The sequence below is a fragment of the Haliotis rufescens genome, unplaced genomic scaffold, assembly GCF_023055435.1.
Source record: "Haliotis rufescens isolate VD_foot unplaced genomic scaffold, xgHalRufe1.0.p SCAF_11, whole genome shotgun sequence".
NCBI lineage: Eukaryota > Metazoa > Mollusca > Gastropoda > Lepetellida > Haliotidae > Haliotis > Haliotis rufescens.
In genome coordinates this window covers 20,630,120-20,655,389 of record NW_025963791.1, presented here as the reverse complement: position 1 = coordinate 20,655,389, position 25,270 = coordinate 20,630,120, and the positions used below count along the sequence as shown (strand labels likewise).

The window sequence follows — 25,270 nt, the reverse complement described above, 5'->3', positions numbered from 1 at the left end:
CCATACGAACTACGGGCCACAAGAACTTCAGACCATACGAACTACGGGCCACAAGAACTACAGGCCATACGAACTACGGGCCACAAGAACTACAGGCCATACGAACTACGGGCCACAAGAACTACAGGCCACAAGGACTACAGGCCACAGCAACTACAGGCCACAAGAACTACAGGCCATACGAACTACAGGCCACAAGAACTACAGGCCATACGAACTACGGGCCACAAGAACTTCAGACCATTCGAACTACGGGCCACAAGAACTACAGGCCATACGAACTACGGGCCACTAGAACTACAGGTCACACGAACTACGGGCCACAAGAACTACAGGTCACACGAACTACGGGCCACAACACCTACAGGCCATGCGAATAACGGGCCACAGGAACTACAGGCCACAAGAACAACATATCATACGAACTACAGGCCATAAGAGCTACTCAGTAAGTGAACAGTGTGATGTCGGATAAAAACACAACCCAACTCCAGAACTTAATCGTGTATTTTGACATGCTAAAACAAATGTTCAGAAATAAAGACAGAGACAGCATTGTACCATTGCATAAATGTTGTCAGAAGTTACGGAGGAACACGAATACGCCATGGGAGATCTTGAACCAACACGAATCAACTGTGATCTCATTTAACCTACGATAGTGATGTTCATTTCAGAGTTGCATCATGACTACAAGAGCTGTTTATTGACTTGGACTGTAAAATCCCCGAACAATGTATAACAAATGTGAAAAACTTGCAGACCTGTTTTATTAGACTATAACCTTCTTTCTCGACATAATTAGATAAGAGAAAAAACGCATCCTGGATCACGAACAGTAAATGAGCCATTGTACAACATAACAACGACACTCGTGGATGTTTTAAAAGTATTCAGCTGAAGTGTTTAAGACAAGGCATAGTAAACTGAATGAAAACACATCCGTGGTTGCTGAGCAGCGTAAGGAATAATACTACACGCTGTCTACATACTGGCGACACATACACTCCGAGGCCGTGTCTGGCACTAGTTGGTGGGAGAGAACGTACTCGGCTGTCTAATACTCAGCCAGGGGGTTTATGGTGTGGCCATTGAGGAATCACGTCTGTGACGTCCATAACGACATGACACGGCATCACTACACGGTGTGTGTCGCCCTTTAATTATAAACATACACGCTCCAAATATACAGAGTTCGCTACGTGATGTAGCGCTGTGTGTTCTTCCGCTATTCCTTACAACGATTACAACGACGGAAATGTATAACAAACAATTTAAACGAAACACATGCACGTATGAGGGCGGCAGAGAACTGAGACATACCGTTTCCTGTATGCGACGCTTGCTCCTTTGATGAAGTAATGAAGTCAAATAGGCAACGTGTTGAGATTAATTAGTATGGCAGTAGCCTTGAGTAAAATAAAGTTCAGTTCAGTTGTATTACCACGTAAGAACTAATCACCCTGTACATATTAGTATTTAAAGTGTCTCCTCGGCCATAACTGGCCTTACATGTTCCGTATTTTACTGTTTAGTGTGTGTGTGTGTGTGTGTGTGTGTTGGGGGGGGGGGGGGGGGGGGGGGGGGGGGGCGTGCGTGCGTGTGTGTGCATGCGTGCGTGCGTGCGTGCGTGTGTGTGTCTTGTATGGGGAGCGAGTCAAAACGGCCCCAGGTCAGAACAGTATGTACACCATATGAGACACAACTTAATAAACAATCACTTTATTCACTGAACAGACAGACATACAGACAGATTTATTTAGTATAAAGGCCAGAGCTTATAATACAGTCATTTCATATAATTTAGAGACGCATGCTTATTTTCCGTTACATTTTGTGGATACTTAAACACACAGCTGTACAAGTTATGCGACAGGTCCAACTATCCTTCATAGATGTACTTTATAAAGATACAGCCTAACAGTGTACAACACTTCATTCTTTGTAGATGCCAACAGATTAACAAGATGATAGGTAGATTTTGATAATTATTATTTTCATGTGGTAGATGGTTGCTTAGATAGATTTCTCTTAATACCTTATACCTACTACAAGTAAACATAACATGAAATCCATCTTCAATATATAACTGATTATTATGTTTACAAAATGAGCACAGTCACTGCATATTCAATATCTGTGTATCTACCAGTTTCTACAGCTAACCCAAAGTTACTGCATCTAAATTTTGCCAAAGAAGACCTTAAGCAAACAGGGATATTTGAAGAAAGGTTCAATAAATCATCAAGCCACAAATATAGCTGATAGTAATAGGCGATAGTGTCAACAAACACAGGGTTACTCCACGACTAATGCGGGAATCGTGGAAGCTGAGACAATGCTCGTTCCCATGATCCCCAGCGAGGTGGCCCAGCTTTGGTTGTTGGTGGCTTCTGACCCGTGTTTTAAACAGTTGTAAATAGTATTGGTATCCTAAAATATGTTTGACAAATTTGCTTTTAAATGTAATTTTGATGTACAGTAAACTACGGTTATAACGAACTCAAAGGAACTACTATTTTTAGTTCGTTATAACCGTAGTTCGTTATAAGCATATATACAGCATAACTACAGCAAATAGTCGGGACTAAAAAGTAAGTTCGTTATATCCGCCAGTTCGTTATAACCGTGTTCGTTATAACCGTAGTTTACTGTATTAATATGACGGACTTGTAACTATTTAAACATGTTCTCGTCGCTGTATGGCTGAAATAATGCCGATGCGACGTTAAATTATAACTCACTCACAAATAAAACACAAAAATAACTTGGGCGAAGGAAGTTATATAAACGTCATAAATTCTTTTTGTAACTTTTACCCAAGTGTCATGAATGGCTACTGCGGTAAATCTTCTCATAAATCCGTCTAGTGTTTTGATAAGTCCACTTAGATAGCGCCTTTCTCACAATGAGAGTGCTACCTGTCGCCTGAAATTGTTGATCACCCCTTTCTGTGCATCAGAAGTCTATATCTTTTGTTTCTGAATAGCTTTAATTGTCCCGTTGGCGTCACCGGGGGGCAAGATTTTCTACCTCGCTACTGCGCGTTTAACTGGAATGTCGCCATTTGACCCACCCGACAATGATACCCCTAACATAAGCAGCGATCTGACCAGTTGGGCGGGTGGCTGTCGGATACTTATGATTAACTACCCATGAAAGTCGCCTTTAGAATGTGTTGTCACGAAATCTGTTTATGATTCATGGTGATTACGAGTCCTTATGTCGCAACGTTTAAAGTCACCGTTGTGTTCATGTTCCGATTTGTAATGTTTTTAATAACTATTATTATAAAAAAGTATTGCGAAATTTTTGGGTTTTTTTAAATAAAAATATAAATAAACGTTAAAGTTCAGTTTAAATATTCCATTTACGTACATGGTATCATAAACAGGAGTTCAAATAGTTAAATATTCCAATCATTTCAGAAAACAAGTCAAATTCCGGGTGTGTGCTGGGATTAACCCAATATGCGCGTTATATCGAGGCGAGTGTGTATCGGTGTCCGCGAGTCAGGCATGCATGGCAAGGTATGCGGTGGTCCTCACTTCGGTTCAAGCGGCAGCCGAGGCGAGCGGGTGACAGTCAACACGCTGGTCGGGGACAGTCAACTCAGTCAGTGAACGCTCTCATCACTGAGAGAACACATTTCGTGATTGTTCCTTGAAAGACGCCAAGGTCCAAGCCTGGACTAGCTTGTTCGTAATCAGCACTGACAAGCTGAAATGGTAGTGTAGAGAACGTGGGATATAACATCACTGGATTTGGAATTTACCTGACCGGCGTCTTTGAAGTCACAGGTAAGGCAGTCAGTGTGATTCTCGTATATTGATTTGACGTCGTCAATGAAAGACGACCTTTGGATTGAAAGACATTACCACATGTGTTTAGAATGCGTACAAAAATTGACGGGTGTGTTTGGTGCAGGTATTATAACTTGATATGGTCACTAGGTATATGGAACGTAAAGGTAAGCTGGTAGGCTGTCGTGTGTATATATATATAGGTAAATAGGTATATGACATATAAAATAGGTATGTTTAGATTACAATACAATGGATAAACCTATTCGCTAATCGGATCACTTTGTCTTGTGAAGGTATAACGTTTGTGTGTGATGTAAGGGTAATTATTACAGCCCTGTTCTTCTACACAGTATAACCCTGTTAGCCCGGAAACTATTGCCGCCGAGAACGCCCCTATAGGTACATTACGACGTAATTGTCATTCGTTAAAATGGAAATGTGTGAATCACTATGCCGACCTCGATAACACCTTGTCGCTGTAGTCGTCAGAGCCCCACCTGTTTTAGGTATTCTACAGTCAATGTCTAAATTCAGCCATTTTTTAAAATAACTGAAAATCTATGTCATTTACAAAATTGCTTGATTCACTCCCGTCACAACACAACTCGCCTGAAAATACCTTTAATTTATTTGATAAATTCTAAATTCTACTGGTAAATGAACTCGATCACTATTTGGGGTAAACACTCCTCCCTGCCTCAACTGACAAGAATGCCTGGTAAATAAACACAAATAAAACACATGCTAAAAATGTAACAAGACAGTAAAAACAAAATTCTAAATTATTATATACCCTTAATTCTGATCACGTTTCACTACCTGTATAATCGATTAATCTGTTAAGTAAATCAATGAAATTTCGAACGAGTTGTATTGACAGTCCGGTCATATTCCCAACTGATGATAACATTGGCACTCAGGTGCATGTAGGAAATCTATTTAATATGATTTTATCGTAATTTGTACCATACATAGCCTACATTTATTAAATATGTGAAGAGAAATATAAGACAGGTCCTAAACTCACAACGGAATATATGTTTTCTCCTCTCCCAAAGAGGAACAATATTATACCATATATAAACATATTAGACCTTATGTGAATAAAGGCTATTCCATCCAGTGCACCTTTGTGAGAGTTGATATACAAAATGTATACGAAATTAATCTTTAGAGAGGGACGAAAGACTATAAATCTCCCACGCATTGAGTGTGTCAGTTTGTAAAAATTAAGTATCATGACAGTTAAAGAGTGTTATTTGTAAAAAAAAAATGGTAAAACATACACGCATCCTTAACAGTAAGGCCCCCACAGTGAAGATGTCCCATTGAGACATACCAGGGGTGAACGGGAGCTGGAAGACTGATTTTGCATAAAAATACACGCCTTTTCTGCTCTTTTGGTGGATAATCGAGAATGGATGTTCTCTAGAATTGACGTTAACTTTTTACCGATGTTTAAATTGTCTTTAGCTGTTCCCTTGCCTTTTTTTCATATTACTGTGGGACCCATGAAGGTCTGTTTTAGAATAGGTCTCCAGCAACCCATACTAGCATTGAAAGGCGACTATGCTTGTCGTAAGAGGCGACTAATGGGATCGGGTGGTCAGGCTTGCTGACTTGGTTGATACATGTCATCGTATCCCAATTGCGTGGATCGATGCTCATGATGTCAATCACTGGATTGTCTGGTCCAGACTCTATTATTTACAGACCGCCGTCCTATAGCTGGAATATTGCTGAGTGCGGCGTTAAACAACAAACAAACAAACATATTACTGTGGCGGGAGCAATCACACCTGTACATTGGAATGCGGATTATGCTCTCTGTTGACACGTATTTCGTCGTCAGGCATTACGCGTACTCGCAGCGGTTGTAATACAGACCATGAAAAAAATCTTCCAATCTCGTCTTATTTGCTCTGTGCAGGGTTCAATTTGTTTCTCGACATTTGCAATCAATTCAGGTAACTTAGGTACCGGTTGACATACACCCAGCAAACCGTACACGACTATATCAGCGGGAGGTAAACGCACGTGTCTATTCATCTGGTTTGAATCCACAATTATAATTAGCAATATAAATAATTAAATATTTTTACTGAATTTGAAGGTATGTTTTCATTACTGCTCACGGAGAGAGTGACAGGAGCGTGTGGCTGTGATGTTTATTATTTGTTTGTTTGTTGTTTTACGCCGCACTCAGCAGTATTCCAGTTACACGACGGCGGTCAGTAAATCGAGTCATGACCACATAATCAAGTGATTGATATCACGAGCACGACTCGCGCAAATGGGATACGATGACATGCATCTACCAAGTCAGTGAGGCTGATTACCCGATCCCGTTAGTCGCCACATTTCGGTGTTTAGTGGAGTGTCATGACAAGTGATATTTGGATACAACAACGCTGATACATATTTCTAAAATTGGGGGACATTATTATTCGTGTTTTTAAGATTCCCTCTGAGTATGTTTCACATATTACCGATGTGATGGTGCCATGGCGAGGTAAAAAATGGTCCACCTGACACCCACGAGAGTGCCCGGGATGACGTATATATCCGAAAATGCTTCCTATATTGTTTGTGGTCATTAACAATGAAAATTATTTCCGATGGCTTCTGTACCAGGTGTGGACCCTAGTACCCCGTGCTTGTCTTTAGCTGACTAAAATGCGGTTCGGAAGGTTACAGCGAGTCATTTTACCCCAGACTGTCATTTTATCCCGACAGTGGAGGTCGCTGTTGACCCTTTGCGCGAACACTTGGTATCGTCACTATATGGTAGAGATTCATGAACAAATGCTCATGATATAATCGGAATCGTACAATGGACTCTGCCTGTAGCACATATTTCTTATGATTATGCAAATGGTTTTGTTTAATTTTATTCATTACTGTACATGCCGTCGTCATATAAGTGTTATATTAAAGACTGTGGTGTTGGACATTCGCTCCATTTAACGTCCAAATCTTAAACCGAATATATGGTGATTGAACACTGAGATTCTCAAATGACTTTGTTTGGTTTGTCAACCGGGAGCTGTGTTGTACCTTTATATTCAGCATAGTGTTGAAGCTTACAGTCATATTACACAGGGACACAGTCAACACCCACTAATTCCCTCGGTCTAGCACAACTTCCTTGTTCAAGTTCACTGAGCGTCTATCGAATTACCAATTTGCCGTCTCATATATCTATATTGGCATTTAAGCTCCGATGCCCTATCATTTACGTACTTAAATACATTGAACGCTTAATTTACAACACATGGTTTGAACAGAATGATTTGCTCACAATTATTCTGCATGCACTGAACGCAATTCTTGCTTTTATCTTCCGTGAGGGATATCGTTTTTAGCTCTACAGCTGGGGTTCGGGAATAAATTGTCATTCAGCTTATTAATGGGCAAGAAATGGAGAAAGCCCACGTCGAAGTGTTTTACAGTATATAATTAAATCTAGTAATGTGTAACAACTTGTAAAGCAAGTACTGACTGTGTTTATGTGTCCCTGATATCTTGTTATCTGAAGGTCCTTGTTGTATAATGCCTTAAACACTTTGATACTCTCCAGTAGTAGTAACACGACTGTGATGCATTTGAACTATGAACTGTTTGAGCCATTTGAATCTGGGAAAGGTACCGCATTGTACGAGAAAGGTCATCCCAGCTTTAAATAGCCCCGGGGAGTGCATGGGGTCAGGCAGCGTGGTCACGCTGATTATTCAATCTCCGTCAGGTAGTTAATGCAGTTTGATACAGGTGACTCGGTTGTCCAGGTGCGTTTCATGCCTGCGATAGACTTGTGTTACCTGTAGCGCACGCTTTGCCGACCTCCTATAACCAACTTATCTGTGCAAATGTCAATGACGTTGGTGGCCTTGGTCCTGTGCATTGAAAAAAAATATGTTTTCATATAGGTCATATGGGCATGGCATTTCATCAACATAGAACACAACTTATGCAATATACAATACGAAAAACGCAGAGTAGCGTCCCTTAGTTTTGTCAGGATACGCTCATCGTGGGTTCAAATCTCGGGTTGGGCCAGAATGTGGCTTGGTTTGTCTGTACCATATCCGCAGTCATGAGTTTCGCCGACGTAGTCAACCTGTGCGTTGGCGTCCTCTTTGACATCAAGATAACACGCCCTATTATAGCTGAAAAACTGTTATAAGTATGGGACCACATTTGATAAAAAAAACCCAGTGGTGTACAAACTGCATGAGACAAAACCAGGAGGATTTCATTTATTAAGTGTGTAAATATCTGTCTTTTGTTATTCCTTTCAGTTGTATCATTCGCATTCGATTCTCTGTCCAAACTGTCATTCTACATAAATATGAAACTTTAATTTTGAACAATTCGTTAAGAAACTTATGTTCGGTTATTTAAGCCGTCACATTACTATTTCCTGAATTAACGTACGTTAACTTACCATGGAATACTGTAAGGGACATTCTCGTGATCTTGCATTCTCGAGTTTTGGGCATATTTAGCTCGCTTCCAAAAGTCGAGATCGGGAGATATCCCTTACAGAATTCCATAACTTCCCTTTAGCATTGCGCAACACAGTTTTGTTGTGTGGGTATAAATCTGATACTATTAGGCATTGTTGTGATGTCTGAGTGTAATTTGTTAGTTATTTGATAGTCATTGTTCCTTGTTTTGTACATTTCATTCAAAGGACGAGTCAGTATGTCACCAAACTATTTTCTTCCTTCGTATCAGTACTTCCTTACGGTCCGCCCCCGTGGTCCAGTGGTAGAGCGTCCGTCCGGAGAGCGGAAGGTCCGGGGTTCGAATCCCGGCCGCGCCATATCAAAAGACGTTAAAAGATGGTATTTGTTGTTACCCTGTCTGGCGCTCGACATTAAGGGGCCAAAACAAGGACACAAGTCAGTATACTGTGTCTGGGTGAGTTATCCATGTTAAACTGCGGAATGGTATCTCAACGGGCTAGCACTATATAAATCGGCATCAGTACGGTCTAATACAAGCAGCCACATACACACGCGCGCGCGCGTCGCTATATAAGTGCAATAATCTTGAACGCGACGTTAAACCCCATTTCACCTCACCTCACTTCCTTACGGTCCCAACATGAAATGATATCAATATCCGCGTGCTTTTAATCAATTTTATGTGGTTCATCAAAAGCATAGCAGGTTATTCAGGTTTAATAGCGGTAATGTATTACTTGATAATAACGGTAGACAAGCTTCCCAAAAATTGTGGCATTGTGGTAAAATGTTTTAAGCTGGAAGTCATAAACATAGGTTCACAAGATTAATGACATCTGTCTCTATCCGGCATATTAGCAGCGATACGTGTGTATACCAAACCGGTTTTCACTCCTCGTTTAGGTAAGTATGGAAAACGACCTGGGTGTATGTGCTTTCAGCCTCAACGTAGCGAATAACGAGGAATGACGACCCCCCGCAAGGACCCCGCTCGACATCGTCGCTTAGAAAAATACGAATTGGGCAGGACTCGTAATATGGCATGCTTAACATTCCTATGCTCGAGAGTTGACGATCATGAAGGTAGTTAGTTATACATACATGTTTTTGCCAAAAGGTCACATTAGGTGGAATTAAATACTTCTTGTTGCCTTCTTTGATTGTCATTTCTGAATGATAGGTAGACTACTGTATGCGATATATGGAATAAACATTGGAATGATAACCACGAGGTTACATAATTATGTAATAATAGTCTGTTATGAGAATAAGAAACGTGTGTACCAAGCGCGAGGGGTTTCTTGATGTCCCATGATTTCCCCATGCCATGAACTGGGAAGGGTTGTGAAGAATACTGTTATCTTGCAGTATAGTGAAGTTTACGGGGATAAAATCATGTTAAAGTATAGAGTTGATGAGACATGTAGGATGATGCAATACTTCGACGTTGACAGGAATAGTGAGATGTAATATAGGGACGTTGGCAGGAATAGTGAGATGTAATATAGCGACGTTGGCAGGAATAGTGAGATGTAATGTAGAGACGTTGACAGGAATAGTGAGATGTAATATACAGACGTTGACAGGAATAGTGAGATGTAATATAGATACGTTGACAGGAATAGTGAGATGTAATATAGATACGTTGACAGGAATAGTGAGATGTAATATACAGACGTTGACAGGAATAGTGAGATGTAATATAGCGACGTTGGCAGGAATAGTGAGATGTAATGTAGGGACGTTGACAGGAATAGTGAGATGTAATATAAAGACGTTGGCAGGAATAGTGAGATGTAATATAGATACGTTGAGGGGAATAGTGAGATGTAATATACAGACGTTGACAGGAATAGTGAGATGTTATATAGCTACGTTGACAGGAATAGTGAGATGTTATATAAAGACGTTGACAGGAATAGTGTGGTGTCGCAATTACATAACAAACATCAAGAGAAACAGAGCCATTAAACATATGCTTGGGCATTCATGACTTGAGGGCTCAAGTGACTAAGTGATTTAATGGTTTTTTCAAAGGTGTTTCCATTTAACCCCCAGGGTGATGAAAGATAATATCATTTGCCCGTGGCATTCATTAACAACTGAAACATCTGATATTCCTGAATAAGGGCAATGACTAATGACACATGTTATGTATCACTGACTTCTATTGCCTATTTTATATGCAGGAAGACAGCCTTGACATATTGATTTCAACAGTTTTGTTCTGTCAGTGCGAAGTTTCGGCACCTTTACTCTGATTAGTGAAGGTACCAGCATCTGTAAACGTCTCACTGAAACAATAAATAAGTTAGAATTCATGTGAATTCAGTCTTCCTTGGTGCCACAGCTCCTACAATATCACTAATTTTTGTTTGTTAGAAACGTGTTTTACACAATTTTAAATCACAAATCCACTTTAATCCGCGAAACCTATCTTAGATTCTATATGAACTTTGATAGCGAGTGTCGAAATATGAAGGTGAAAACATAGCACTGATTGACAGTTGATGTCAGCGCTGAAGATAAACAGTACAGTTCTCTGAGGACCAGAGAGTCCCCCAAGCCGAGCCTGACCACAGTGACCCCAGTAGAAGGCCACTCTTTATCTATATAAACAACGTCTTTCCTGTCAACACAGACTTTGTCCTAAGTCGTGTCAAATCTTCCATAAACCTGTAAACACCAAATCACTCCTTAGTGTTGGGCGTTTCTAGTAGTCTGTTTAAGGAAATGCTACCGCCATGCTTGTTTTGGGTCGTGATTTGGCAGTTTGTGTCATTCGTCCTTAGTGTGACACCAACTATTGCATCTTCTCCCCGAAAGGTTGACAACAATGATGGTGTTAGAAGGGGTTGACAACAATGATGGTGTTAGAATGGGTTGACAACAATGATGGTGTTAGAAGGGGTTGACAACAATGATGGTGTTAGAAGGGGTTGACAACAATGATGGTTGTAGGAGGGGTTGACAACAATGATGGTGTTAGAAAAGGTTGACAACGATGATGGTGTTAGAAGGGGTTGACAACGATGATGGCGGTAGAAGGGGTTGACAACAATGATGGTGTTAGAAAAGGTTGACAACGATGATGGTGTTAGAAGGGGTTGACAACGATGATGGCGGTAGAAGGGGTTGACAACAATGATGGTGTTAGAAGGGGTTGACAACAATGATGGTTGTAGGAGGGGTTGACATCGATGATGGCGGTAGAAGGGGTTGACAACAATGATGGTGTTAGAAAAGGTTGACAACGATGATGGTGTTAGAAGGGGTTGACAACAATGATGGTTGTAGGAGGGGTTGACAACAATGATGGTGTTAGAAGGGGTTGACAACAATGATGGTTGTAGAAGGGGTTGACAACGATGATGGTGTTAGAAGGGGTTGACAACAATGATGGTTGTAGGAGGGGTTGACAACAATGATGGTGTTAGAAGGGGTTGACAACAATGATGGTGTTAGAAGGGGTTGACAACGATGATGGTGTTAGAAGGGGTTGACAACAATGATGGTGTTAGAATGGGTTGACAACGATGATGGTGTTAGAAAAGGTTGACAACGATGATGGCGGTAGAAGGGGTTGACAACAATGATGGTGTTAGAAGGGGTTGACAACAATGATGGTTGTAGAAGGGGTTGACAACGATGATGGTGTTAGAAGGGGTTGACAACAATAATGGTGTTAGAAGGGGTTGACAACGATGATGGCGGTAGAAGGGGTTGACAAAGATGATGGTGTTAGAAGGGGTTGCCAACGATGATGGTGTTAGAAGGGGTTGACAACGATGATGGTGTTAGAAGGGGTTGACAACAATGATGGTGTTAGAAGGGGTTGACAACGAAGATGGTGTTAGAAGGGGTTGACAACGATGATGGTGTTAGAAGGGGTTGACAACGATGATGGTGTTAGAAGGGGTTGACAACAATGATGGTGTTAGAAGGGGTTGACAACGAAGATGATGTTAGAAAGGGTTGACAACGATGATGGTGTTAGAAGGGGTTGACAACGATGATGGTGTTAGAAGGGGTTGACAACGATGATGGCGGTAGAAGGAGGGGTTGACAACAACGATGATGGTAGAAGGAGGGGTTGACAAACACACTCATCAATCCAATCAATGTACCCCACCGTGATAGAACTAACGCCTCATTCGTGAATAAAACCGTCAAAACCATTCCACAATCATTAGAAATATCTGCTAAAACCTGAGTACGAGTCCGACCATATTGCAGGCATGTATTTATGATTCACTATCAAATGATGATACCAGGTGTTGCGAAAAGGTAAGCGTATCCTGCCCCGCAGCTGGCACCGTTATAACACATGCAAAGGCTAATTAAATGTCCACCTGAAAAACACAGGAACATAATCATGTCTATATATTCAGTGCCAATTGTAAAGACGAAATCGTTTTGCAACTATTTGAGATTTTCTTATAAAACTGAGGATCTTTTTAATTGGCATTGGGGACTAATATTGAATAGAATTATTATTGCCTTTTGCAAATACGGTCACCTCAATTAAGTCAATTGAAAAATTAGGCTTCGGACGTCAGTTGCCTTTAAGCGACCACCTGTGTACCCGCTAGTTGGTTTCTATTCACCAATCCCTCGCATGTTAACTAAAATTGTCTGAATAAAATATTGTTCGAGTCACCTTTAATATTTTTAACGAATACATGCAAGAATAAGCTGCTAAACTACTAGATTTGCACGAAGAACAAGTAAACTTCCTTGTCAAATATCCATTGTTTAATATATATACGCCTTATCTCTATCCTCCAACAACGCCCCTGATTATGTTCCCAGGTTTGCCTTATACGTGCTCACGGGTTTCACCAAAGTGATAATCTGTGAAGATCCGGGTAAGAGTAGGTCTTCAGCAACCCAATGCTTGCCGTAAAATGCAACTGTGTTTGTCGTAAGAGGCGACTAACGGGATCGGGTGGTCAGGCTCCCTGACTTTGTTAATGCTTGTCATCGTATCCCAATTGCGTGGATCGATGCTCATGATATCAATAACTGGATTGTTTGGTCAAGACTCGATTATTTACAGAACGCCGTCATATAGCTGGAATATTGCTGTGTGCGGCGTTAAACAACAAACAAACAAACCAAACCAAAGTGATAAACGCCCAAGATATGCATCACTCCGGACTTTCCCCCAACATCAAGTTGATATAACTGAAATACTGTTCAAAGCGGCGTCAAGCCAAACCCACTCACTCACTGTTTCACTGGCGGTGAACCCAAGCTCGGGCTCTGTCACGTGGTTTTTCACTTCCGTCAAAATGGCGGTCGTGGGCGGCGACGTCATTTTCGAATCATGGTTGCCTGGTATAGACAGGGCAATTAGGGGATCAGGTAGGACGCCTCCACCTGAATGTCCTCAAGTACCTTGGCTTCAGCGGGCCTTTACACACCTTGGAAATAATTGAGGTAATACAGTACCTTTGCCATATGCCACATACCGCAAAGCTTTGTTGAACAAAAGTAATTGTATATGAACGTTATGCACCGATAGAATAGTGCTGAACATTTTAACGCACCCAAAGACGTTTGATTTGAGTGAAGCTGTTAATAACAAGGCAGTAGGAGTTGTATATAAAAACTTCCCATAGTAGTAGTAAACAACAGAGAACAAGGCCATACTTATATACTAGTATGTATATAATCTGGAAAGCATGTATATTAAACAGAATAATGATATACAAGACATGTTTTCCCAGTATAAGCCCCATTAGTATTTCTGGGCAGTTTATTAATGTGACTGGACATATGTATGTACATGTTGACCTTTTTCAGACCCCTGCGATAGGTTGGTCAGACAATACCGCCCTCGGGTGACCCTTCTGGGCATTGACCACGTGTGTCTTCCGTCACGTCCATATGTGTCACAGCATGGTGTCGGTATTGTCCCCACCCCTCAGGTCCAAATTGACCCCAAAGATACACCCTGGTAACAATGACATGCTTCAATGTAAGTAATTAACTTCTTAAACCTGCTTTAGCCTGGCTCGCGGCTCCTTCCCAGGAGCAACCCGCGGACGCCATGTCTATCTCTGACCTGCACACCTGCCCCGGGCATCATAGCGTCCTTTTGATGAATGACAGGTACACTGCGCCGCTTCCCCCCCCCCCCCCCCCCCCCCCTAGGACAACTGCAGAGTCGGCTTAAATGTCACCAAACGTAATGAATACACTGAGATTAAAAAAGCATATGCAACTCATCTTCCAGAGGCAAGGGAGTTAACTGATTATAAAAGTCCAGTTGCAACCCTTGCCGAACTATGATGGAATTATGGAGTTTTATTTGGCATGGACTAACGAGTCTATGCACAGTCCAATCAAAATCGCGTAACGAAATCGACATCGTAAAATACCATGCAGATTTCGGTCGACTGCAGGATTTGTGAAGCATGTGTACCGCCAACTCGGCGTCAAAAGATATTTTCTAAATCGTTTCATGTTTTTTTTATGAAAACCTGTCATTTTCCATGAATATGAAATGAGAAAATATCGCCTCATTTGTTTTTGATTCCTCGGTGGAATTATTCAGAAGTTATAAACAAGTCAATTTATTGTTTTCAAGAATTATTCAGTGCTATGCTCATGCTGTAAATTTAATACATATGCGTGTTATAACTAGTCGGCGCTATATGGCTGAGATATGACCGATACTGCGGTTAATTTTAACTCACTCGTTCCACCGTTACCTACTCCGCATTGTACTGTACGATTGTATTTCTCCAAAGCTGAGTCCGTGCAGCAAACACCGGAATGACCCCAATTCACGTCATGGCGCAATGTACGGCACCAATAAACGTCAACGAGTAATTCTTCCGGCTATTGTACGCTAAGACATATCCATCAATACCATGCACGTTGGACTGTTTCATTTTTTATGTCCATCTCAAGTGGAAAATAAAATACTCACATGTGTATTTCAATTAACGTACGGTTGCCAGATGAAACGTGCTGGTCGTAATAATCCGACTGCAGCACGTAGAGTATATACAGTGATGTATTGTGTTCCTCTGTTTGATTGTTGAGTATACACAAAGATTGGTACAGGCTTGGAACACATTCAACAACTCTCTCTTCATCTCTCCACAGATCCAAATGATGTAGTTGCTCCATTCCTCGAAAAGGAAATTTTGTGTGCAGTTTCGTTACCACATTATCGGATATTTAAATTCAATTAAGACGAGAACGGTCATCATAAAGGAAATGCAATTTTACCGATCCATCCGTGCGATAAATTAAATATCATTCATATGTTAGAAGATTGAAGGCCCTGCAACTTAATGTTACACCAAATAAATACATATATATCTAATATATTTATATTTAATGCTACCAGTATATACTCGTATTTTTATTGGCCCATGAATATATAGTATGCCTTTGCTTTTTGAAGTAGCGCGTAGGGTCATGCATATCTGGTAATGTTGTTTTTTTATGTTGGCCTAAATACTAGTATATCAAGTATATATTCAGCCGAATATGACCTATTGCTTTCAAGCCACAGATACGTAGTTACATATATAGTGTGTATCCATGTTTGATGAGTGCTTCCTTACATATGTAGTACATATATCTGTAGTTCGCTTGTCCGCGAAGTAAGTGGCATGGATGTATTGGATATAACTGTACATTATTGACATAATCCGATGTCAAAGTGAACCCCGCCTTATGATCTGGCCATACTGATAAAGAGACCCTCGTGTTGCTGTCTACTCCATCTGATACGCACAATAACCTATTTCATACCAGCTTCGCGCTCTCGTCATATACCTAACCGTTTCCCCTTTAAACTAGCCCAAGCGTTCATAACGTCAGGTGGTGAGTCACGATGAAGACTCGGCTCTGGTTGATCGCTTGGACCATTTGATTCTATGCTCTGTTGAACTTCATGTGTTGGACACAAGCAATGTTTCCGCCTCGCTGGCACACTGTTCGCCAGTCAAACCCACGCCATGTATTTGATAGCACTGATTTACACAAGCTTTTCCGCACCGAGCTTACCTGAAGGGTCAGAGGTCATGAAAAGTTGTCTGCCGGAGGAGACCAAGGGCGTGAAGGTCAGACATTGGGACACCGACCTGCTGGGCAAGCTTATCTTTTATTGAGTCATCAAAGTTTAAGATTTCTCTTAGACCTTCCATGCATATTATGGTGAGTGGCAATGAACGCGAAAACCTGTGCGGCTATTGAATTTCAAGCATTGTTCTCGTTTTCGTACCAATTTACCGCCATGCTTTATTCCAACACGGGGCTTAGTGTCAGCGGAAGTGTTTGTATCAACAATGTGAAGGTCACATTTACAGGGGCCCTTCAGCACTTGAGTGTTTACAGGATGAAGTAAAGAGATTCGGCAATCAGTCTTTCATTCATGTTTAAATTGATATCAGGTCATATGTTTCAGCAATAATATGGGATAATTATGGGGTAGAGACGATAGGAACCCGCACAGTAGAGAATATGTGTTTGTTTGTTTGTGTGATGTTTAACGCCGCAATAAGCAATATTCCAGCTATATGACAGCGGTCTGTAAGTAATCGAATCTGAACCAGACAATCCAGTGATTGACATCATCAGCATCGATCCACTCAATTGGGATACGATGACATGCATTAACCAAGTCAGCGAGCCTGACCGCCTGATCCCACAGGATCTCGATGATAGCGTGTATAACAAAATATATTCGTATAGAAAAAAATCACACCCTCTATATACATAGAGACTATGTATATAGAGGGGTGTGATTTTAGTCTCTATGTATGTAGAGGGGTGTGATTTTTTTCTATACTATACGAATATATTTTGTTATACACGCTATCATCGAGTGCCTGTGCCTGATCCCGCCAGTCGCCTCTAAGAGAATTATTATGTAATCATTTCTTCCGATCGTGGCAAGTGTTATTTATTTACCCTGTTCGAAGAAATAAGTGCATCGAGCGCTTCGAAAATTGATGAAGTTAAGAGCTTATTATAACCACACGCAGGGGTACGGGTGTCCCAGTCTTCTGTGGCGCTAGAATTCGCCGTGCAGAGTTACGTCCCTTCTGCACGTCAGCAACCTATGGTTGTCGGTTTTATACAGTTTCGACCCAATATTGTTTTTAGGTTTGTCAGTACCATACTCGTGCTCGTGGGTTTCCCAAAAGTTATTAACGTCTGAGACCTGTATCACTTCGGGCTTTCCTCCCACATCAAGCTGACACGCCGTGATATAACTGGAATACTGTTTAAAGCAGCGTTAAACCCAACTCACTCACTATACAACTCAGATCGAGTAAACACAGTTCAAACGTCGATGAAACTAAAACATTTTGTCGATAGTACTCACTGGGCAATTATGGACCTCATCTATGCTGATGATGTTTGAAAAATGTCTGAAATATAAATGAGAAGACAAGGGATGTCATGTAAAGTGTCGGTCTTAATAAGGAACGGTTGTAAGATTACTTACAGATTGGTCTAGAAGTTGGTCATAATAATTTCCGTACACTCGAATGTATGGGAAAAGCATCTGTTTCGTTTGAACACAGGCGATTTTGTGACTTGGTTGATTGCGTGTCATCGTACCACGATGTTTGCAAGGGTTGTTCATAGTATCGATCACTTAAAGACCGCCATCATATAGCTATAGAAGATTGCCTTGTGTGTTAAACAACAAACACACTATCACACAAAGCTACTGCAGGTGGTAGGACTGTATTAGAGTATCAGAATGAATGAGTATGGTTTTGCGCCGCTTTTAGCAATATTACAGCAGGGGCCACTCGAAATGGGCTTTACGCATTGCCCCCATTTAGGCAATCGAACCCGGGCCTTTGGTGTGACGAACCAACGCTTTAACCACTAGGCTACCTCTGCTCACGAGTCAATCAGAACCCACAACTTAAAACAGCGTGTATACAACTGTTCCACGAGAATCGTAGACGCCAGGTAGTCATCAAGCCAAATCACCGACTTCGGTGTGCATTAAATGCTCACAATAGCTAAATCCAGACTTAATGTAATGTAAAACAAACGTAGATACTATCTACAGATTCCGAGATAAGGCACAGCGTTGGCACGGGGAGGGTAGCCGATATGGGTGGGGCACCTCAGTTGTTTCTGGGGTCAATCTCCGGCCAGATCTTTGTTGGGTTGATTGTGAAGTGTTTGAGGGATCATATGTTGAATTACTGAACCCAACTTGCAGATTTCCTACCACGACCTGCGCCCACTTGCACAAAACGATCTTAGCGCTAAGACTATTGTAAGCCTATGTTAAAGTAAGGGAGTTAAGATCATCTTAGCACTAAGATCGCTTTGTGCAAGCGGGCGCAGGTCGTGGTAGGCAAAGTCGCGCCATGAAGGTGATACCAAGACGATATTAAAATGATGTTAGATCCACAACCCTAATCACATTGTATTTGTAGCAGAGTTCCTTTTGGATATATGACCAACATGTTAAATTATATAAAAAGGTCTATGATTTTTGTCAAATTAAATTTTCAAGTATCAGGGTTTGTTTGTTGTTTAACGCCGCATTCGAGTTTATCAGAGACAAATGTTATAATTCTTGTACTTTAAATAAAAAGAAATATTTGCAACTTGTTTCTCGTGTTATTTACAAAACTGTTTAATATATAATGGTTCAATGGCAATAGTTTTGAAAACATAATTTTATTTCCTTTTTTCATGATTAATTCTTTTCAAATGCATTTATCCATTGGTCATGGATATCAATTACAAAATGTTGTAAATTCTTTATTATGGTGTGCAAGTCTATCATCATCATGTCAGTACTTATAATCAAGTATATATAATATGTATATAAACTTCAAACAAACATGATACACACATTGATCAAACTACATGCTCGTATACCTTCAAGCGTCCGTTCCGTGAAGAGATGTCTCAAACTCACGTTGCTCTGTTTCCTTATACACTGGATATTGGGATCGGCATGTTGAAGTATAATTATACCATCTCAGATCCGTTCTGTTCCGTTCTTCTCCGTTCTGTTCCGTTCTGCTCCGTTCTCCGATGTTTGTGACCAAGCACACTCTGAGTATGCAAGGCACGGAGTGTGGCGTGTAAATATAGTGGACGTATAACTTCTATGAACGTGACATTCAGTATTATTACCGTCACATTTATCTTGCTTGCCACATACCGTAGCATTTGGAATGCCGTATATACGTCAAATAACGGTATGATTCGGACTTGTTCAGATCGCCGGAATTTGGAGTAAAATTCAGGGGATATTTTTACAATTGCCATAAAAGTTTAGAGGAAATGTTCATGTGATTTGACGTGCAGCTTTATCTCCATTATTGTAAATTGGGATATATAACAATATAAAAACAGTACTGAGATGTTCCTTATTGTTCCAATTTGGCAACTGTAGTCTTCATGACACTCTGTATTTTTTTAAACTACTCAAAAGATGATAGGGGCGGTCGGGTAGCCTTGTGGTTAAAGCGCTCACTCGTCACGCCGAAGACCCGGGTTCGATTGCCGACATTGGTACAATGTGTGAAGCCCATTTCTGGTGTCCCCCCTCCCCTCCCGAGACAGCCCATTTCTGGTGTCCAAAAGAAGAAAGCTAAACACTATAAAGTAAGCAGGTTCAGAGAAGCGGCATATGTCATTCACACGTACCCTATTTTAACCTGGTATTTTGTACCGTGTCAACAACACTGGTAGATTGAGATGGATTGTGTTCCGGCATTCCGAGCTGGATGTCGTGAAGGTGCCCCTGGCTGTTGAATCCTGGCCGTACAACACTTGCGTGTTTATTACCGCCTGCGGAACGTAATGTTCATGGTGGATATTAAACCGTTTTCTAACATCTCACGCCCCCGGTGACAGCGCCATCATGAAGGGGCATTGTTCTGACTGGGCGTGACAAGCACCGACACCCACAGCAGGCGGTGATGTTTGGGCGACGCTTGGGAATGTCGGAAGTTTTGGTGTGAATAACTTTGTTGTTGCACCAGTTCCTGAAGTTGAGGTGAAGTGACGTGAAATGGGATTTAAGGTGGCGTAGTAGATTATTACACTTATAACGACGTGCATGCGCGTGTGTGTGTGTGTGGTTTCTTGTCCTAGTCCGGACGTATGTCGGTTTTATAGTGGTAGCTCACTTAGATACCTTGCCGTAGTTTAATATGGATGCCCCACTCAGACAGTGTATTCGGAGCCGATCAATTCTTGTTTTATCCCCTTAATGCCAAACGCCATGCAGGCCAACAAGTACCATTTTAAACATATCTTGGTATGACGCGGCCAGGGGATCGAACACAGATCTTCTCGACACACTCTTAGAAGCAATACAGGGTGTGGTCGCGCGTGCGTGCGTGTGGCTGTGTAGGGTTTGGGGATGCTAGGGTGGAGTCGGCAAAAGTTATTTGCTTCACCAAGCCTACCAGACGAAAAAAGCCTTCTGGACAAAGTTTTCCCATCAAAGAGCTATACTTAACTGGAACAGACTTTTGAAAATAATTCTTTATGTGACAAGGTAGACACTCTTCTTCATTGGGATGTTGGAGAAAGATCTCGAGGAACACCTCGGCTAGGTCTGTTGGGTCGTGTTTGTTTTCTACCTGCCATTGTGTCTACACCAATGGATGCCGCACACGATGGAGGTATACCTGTCTGCGAGGCCTCCGCAGTATAGAGGACATCATGCGGGTGACATTATGCTGCACAAAGCCATCGTTGTCGCTGTCCCTGTGAAGCGCAGATGTGGAGTTATAAATCCTGGAATGTTAATGTAATGTTTGTTTGGACATACCTGTTTTATATGAAATTAGCATATTCGTGAACAGCCAACAAGGCAACAAGATGTTGCAGAATTTCTGCTGTTATATGTTTTCTTGAGATTGCTGATGCGACGTGAAGCAATACTTACTCAATCAAACTGGTGTTACCAGCTGTCTAACATTACTTTTCCCCGACGCAGAACGGTTCCCAATTCTCCATAATATAATAGGTATAATAGGTCTTCAGCAACCTCGTAAGAGGCGACTAACAGGATTGGGCGGTCAGGCTCGCTGATTTGGTTGATGCATGTCATCGTATCCCAATTGAGTGGATCGATGCTCAAGATGTCAACCACTGGATTGTGTGGTCCAGACTCGATTATTTACACCCCGGCGTCATAAAGCTGGAATATTGCTGAGTGCTGCGTTAAACAACAAGAAAAAAACCTACAACAACAAACGTGGACCGTTGCTCTTGTCTTCAATTCCTGGCTTGCCTCGTCCAGACTCGATCACTTACTGTGCCCACTGTGATATAACTGGAACATTGCTACGTGCGGCGTGAACATCACTCACTCTTGACTTAGTTTTTTTTTATGCAGCTGCATTACTAAGTGTGGATGGTTGTGCAGACATGTTCCTATGAGTGAATAAGTTTGTTTCCCATCATGACCAACAATAACACAGTTATAAAAAAGACAGTGTGTATCTCTGCATGTTCCAGAGTCGAAATGGCCAGGAACAGCCCCATTTTAGTCATTCCTGTTCATGTTGGTGCAATCACTAATTCACTGAAAGGGCGTGATCCCACAGTAAACACAAGGCGTTGATAGTGCCTGTGGCGTGACATAGCTGCATCCATTGAAGGAGGACACGATAGTTAGGTGACCATTACATGAACAGTTGGCGGGACATGATTTGACAAACACTTTAGTCGTGCAGAGTGTAGACGTATTGTTTCTAAGTTTGTTTAAACTTATTTATTCTACATGGTGTGCCCAACACGTCAAGAGTGCTGAATCCAGTGACATCAATTGTAAGCCATGATTGAAGACAAGATAAGTCAAGGAGAAGGATGAAAGAACATATAAAGGGTGGCAGGATTAGGGAGGTAAATGATAGGAGGTCAAAGGTAGAGATACTGGGTATGATAAGAGGGGAAGGGAGAAATGAGAGAAAGAGGTGTGTGTGTGTGTGTTGGGGGGGGGGGGGAGATATGGTTCCAGGTGGTTATTAGACCTGTAAAGATCCGTGTCAGAATTTGTCCTCAGCAACCCATGCTTGTTGTAAGAGGCGACTAACCGGATCGACTGGTCAGGCTCGCTGACTTGGTTGATGCATGCAATCATATCCCAGTTGCGTAGATCGAGGCTCAGGATGTCAATCACTGGATTGCCTGGTCCAAACTCGATTATTTACAAACCGCCGTCATATAGCTGAATTATTGCTGAATCCGGCGTTAAACAACAAAATACAACAACAGGGTGTTATTGACAGGTTGAGACGGTGATAGAAGGTTTGCAGAGACAGGGATAGAAGGGGCATTCTATGTGGGGGTAGAACATTAGAGGGTGGGGTACAATAGGGAGGGAAAGGTCATGATGGGGAGGGGGTGTATAGAGGGCACGTTTCTTGACCTTCTCCAGCCACCAAGTGGTCAACGCTGAGTTACTCAGCTCCATATTGTATTGGGAAGCTGGGTGTGTGGGTTGAGTGTCAACACCAACCCTGTTGTCTCTGACCTGGCTGATAGAATGGACGGCCCGGGTGAATTTATGGTCAACGGGGATAATATCTTGAGGGGTTCCAAGGACCATTGATATTGTGGCTTTCACGACTGAACCCTTTGAAGCGTTGGCTATCGTCCTGGGTGTGTGTTGGTCAACGCCATTACGTGTGGAGATATGACTTTGGTGTGTCCATGTCAACAGGTGCGTGTGTGATGATTCGCAGATCTATGGTTTAATACTTTCTTCAAAGGGCGAGAAATATCTTCTTCTGTGGGAAGGTATTACTATTTTTAATAACTGTAATAATAAAAGGGACAAAATTCCATGATCATAAGAAATTCCTGCTAAAAGAAGAGTCCATTAAACGATTCCGACTTCATCGAAGCATATGAAACATCGTCTGCTGATCGGGTGGTCAGGCTCGCTAACGTTGTTGATGCATGTCATCGTATCCCAATTGCGTAGATTGATGCTCATTAAAACAATCACTGGATTGTTTGGTCCAGACTCGATTATTTACAGACCGCCGTCATATAGCTGAAATATTGCTGAATACGGCGTTGATTAACAAAAATAAACAACAGGGTGTTGTTGACAGGTAGAAACGGTGGTAGTAGGTTTGCAGTGACAGGGACAAGAATAGCTGCAAAATTGCTGATGCGGCGTTAAGCAATATTCACTCACTAATACTTACACAAGAACATCTCATGGACTCATACTTATACAAGAACCCCTTATGGCTATTCCGAGCCTGACACGACACCCCACATAGTTTACATGAACGAACCAGGATAGTATGTTAAAAAACGTATACATAACTATTAGAAATAGTTTTTAAACCCCTTGAATACACCAGTATGTTAGCAATACGTCGCATAATGAGAAATTCCTCAGGATAACACCGTGTTGTTCTGCCGGCCTGGCAGATGTTCACAACAGCCCCTATGTTAGCATCTCGCCCATTCAGCCCGGCATCCTGAAACGAACATTCACAAGCCCTCTGTCTCACGGCTTGAGGCAAAACGATCTCTGTCTATCCTTTACCTCATCCTCGTGTTTATAAGGTAATGCACTGCGCCTGATCTCTATGTATCTTGCATGTTACCTCTATTAACTAACTAAACACTTTCTGAGAACAAGAAATAACGTATCATAGTTTTTCATTTGATTTCCATACTGTCGTTTAATCCTTGTTATAAAGCTAGGTTGGTTTTGTATTTTGCCCGGCTTACTGCGGACGTGATACAGGGGCATGTCAACGACGTTTCTCTGTTTCTGGGCCTGCGCGTGTCTTTTTCTTGGGACTCACAGTCAAATATTTGTCTGCACCATAAGGTTCCAGAATCCCATGTTAAGCGTTTGGCAATTTATGTCTCATACTAACTGCATCAGAAACTGCATGTATACGGGTAGGAACATTTCAGATTTCAAGAAAAACAAATAAAAGGGGTTATATCATAGCAAGCTATGAAAATGGATGTTTGGGTGTCAAACACACCAGGTGGAACCTCCACCCTTTGTTAGACTTGCAGCAGACAGGCTCATGTCTTTGTGTTGGCGTAATAACTGTCTTGATAGGTTTTGATGGTATACGATGGCCAATGATGATGCTGTACGCATGTCTTATGGATGTTCCTAGTCACCCTACAGCTGCCCATACATCGGTCCTCTGTGGAGGTTCATCTGGCTTCACATGTCTATCCAGTGGTCCTCTGTGGGGTTCATCTGGCTTCACATGTCTATCCAGTGGTCCTCTGTGGAGGTTCATCTGGCTTCACATGTCTATCCAGTGGTCCTCTGTGAGGTTCATCTGGCTTCACATGTCTATCCAGTGGTCCTCTGTGGAGGTTCATCTGGCTTCACATGTCTATGCAGTGGTCCTCTGTGAGGTTCATCTGGCTTCACATGTCTATGCAGTGGTCCTCTGTGAGGTTCATCTGGCTTCACATGTCTATCCAGTGGTCCTCTGTGAGGTTCATCTGACTTCACATGTCTATGCAGTGGTCCTCTGTGAGGTTCATCTGGCTTCACATGTCTATGCAGTGGTCCTCTGTGAGGTTCATCTGGCTTCACATGTCTATCCAGTGGTCCTCTGTGAGGTTCATCTGACTTCACATGCCTATCCAGTGGTCCTCTGTGAGGTTCATCTGACTTCACATGTCTATGCAGTGGTTCTCTGTGAGGTTCATCTGGCTTCACATGTCTATCCAGTGGTCCTCTGTGGAGGTTCAGTTGCACAGGTGTTGCGTGACCTGCATAGCAGTCCACATATCAGTAACTCGCAGACCTAGAACCAATCTCATTAAAATGTAGCGAGAACTATGATTTGATTTTATGAGTATGACCTGGGACAAACCATTAATAAATTGAATTTCTATCAAAATAGAAGAGCCCACGTAACATCACGTACTGCTGCAATAAAATATGTGCCGTTCAGCATGTTTGGGAAATGTTATGCACGACTTCAATACAGAATAGATAGTTTATATGTCAGACGT

General features: G+C 41.8%; 1 protein-coding gene across 2 annotated transcripts in view; it reads left to right on the top strand.

Annotated features, from left to right (window-relative positions):
• The first annotated feature begins 3,539 nt into the window (after positions 1 to 3,539).
• LOC124137241 overlaps positions 3,540 to 25,270 on the top strand; it is a 45,363-nt gene continuing 23,632 nt past the window's right edge. The window contains exon 1 of one of the 2 annotated variants that reach the window (XM_046503463.2): positions 3,540 to 3,800. The gene's annotated coding sequence lies outside the window, so the exon portion shown is untranslated. Of the gene's footprint in view, positions 3,801 to 23,789; positions 23,837 to 25,270 lie in introns of those variants that run through there. The other variant, XM_046503465.2, reaches the window with a different exon arrangement.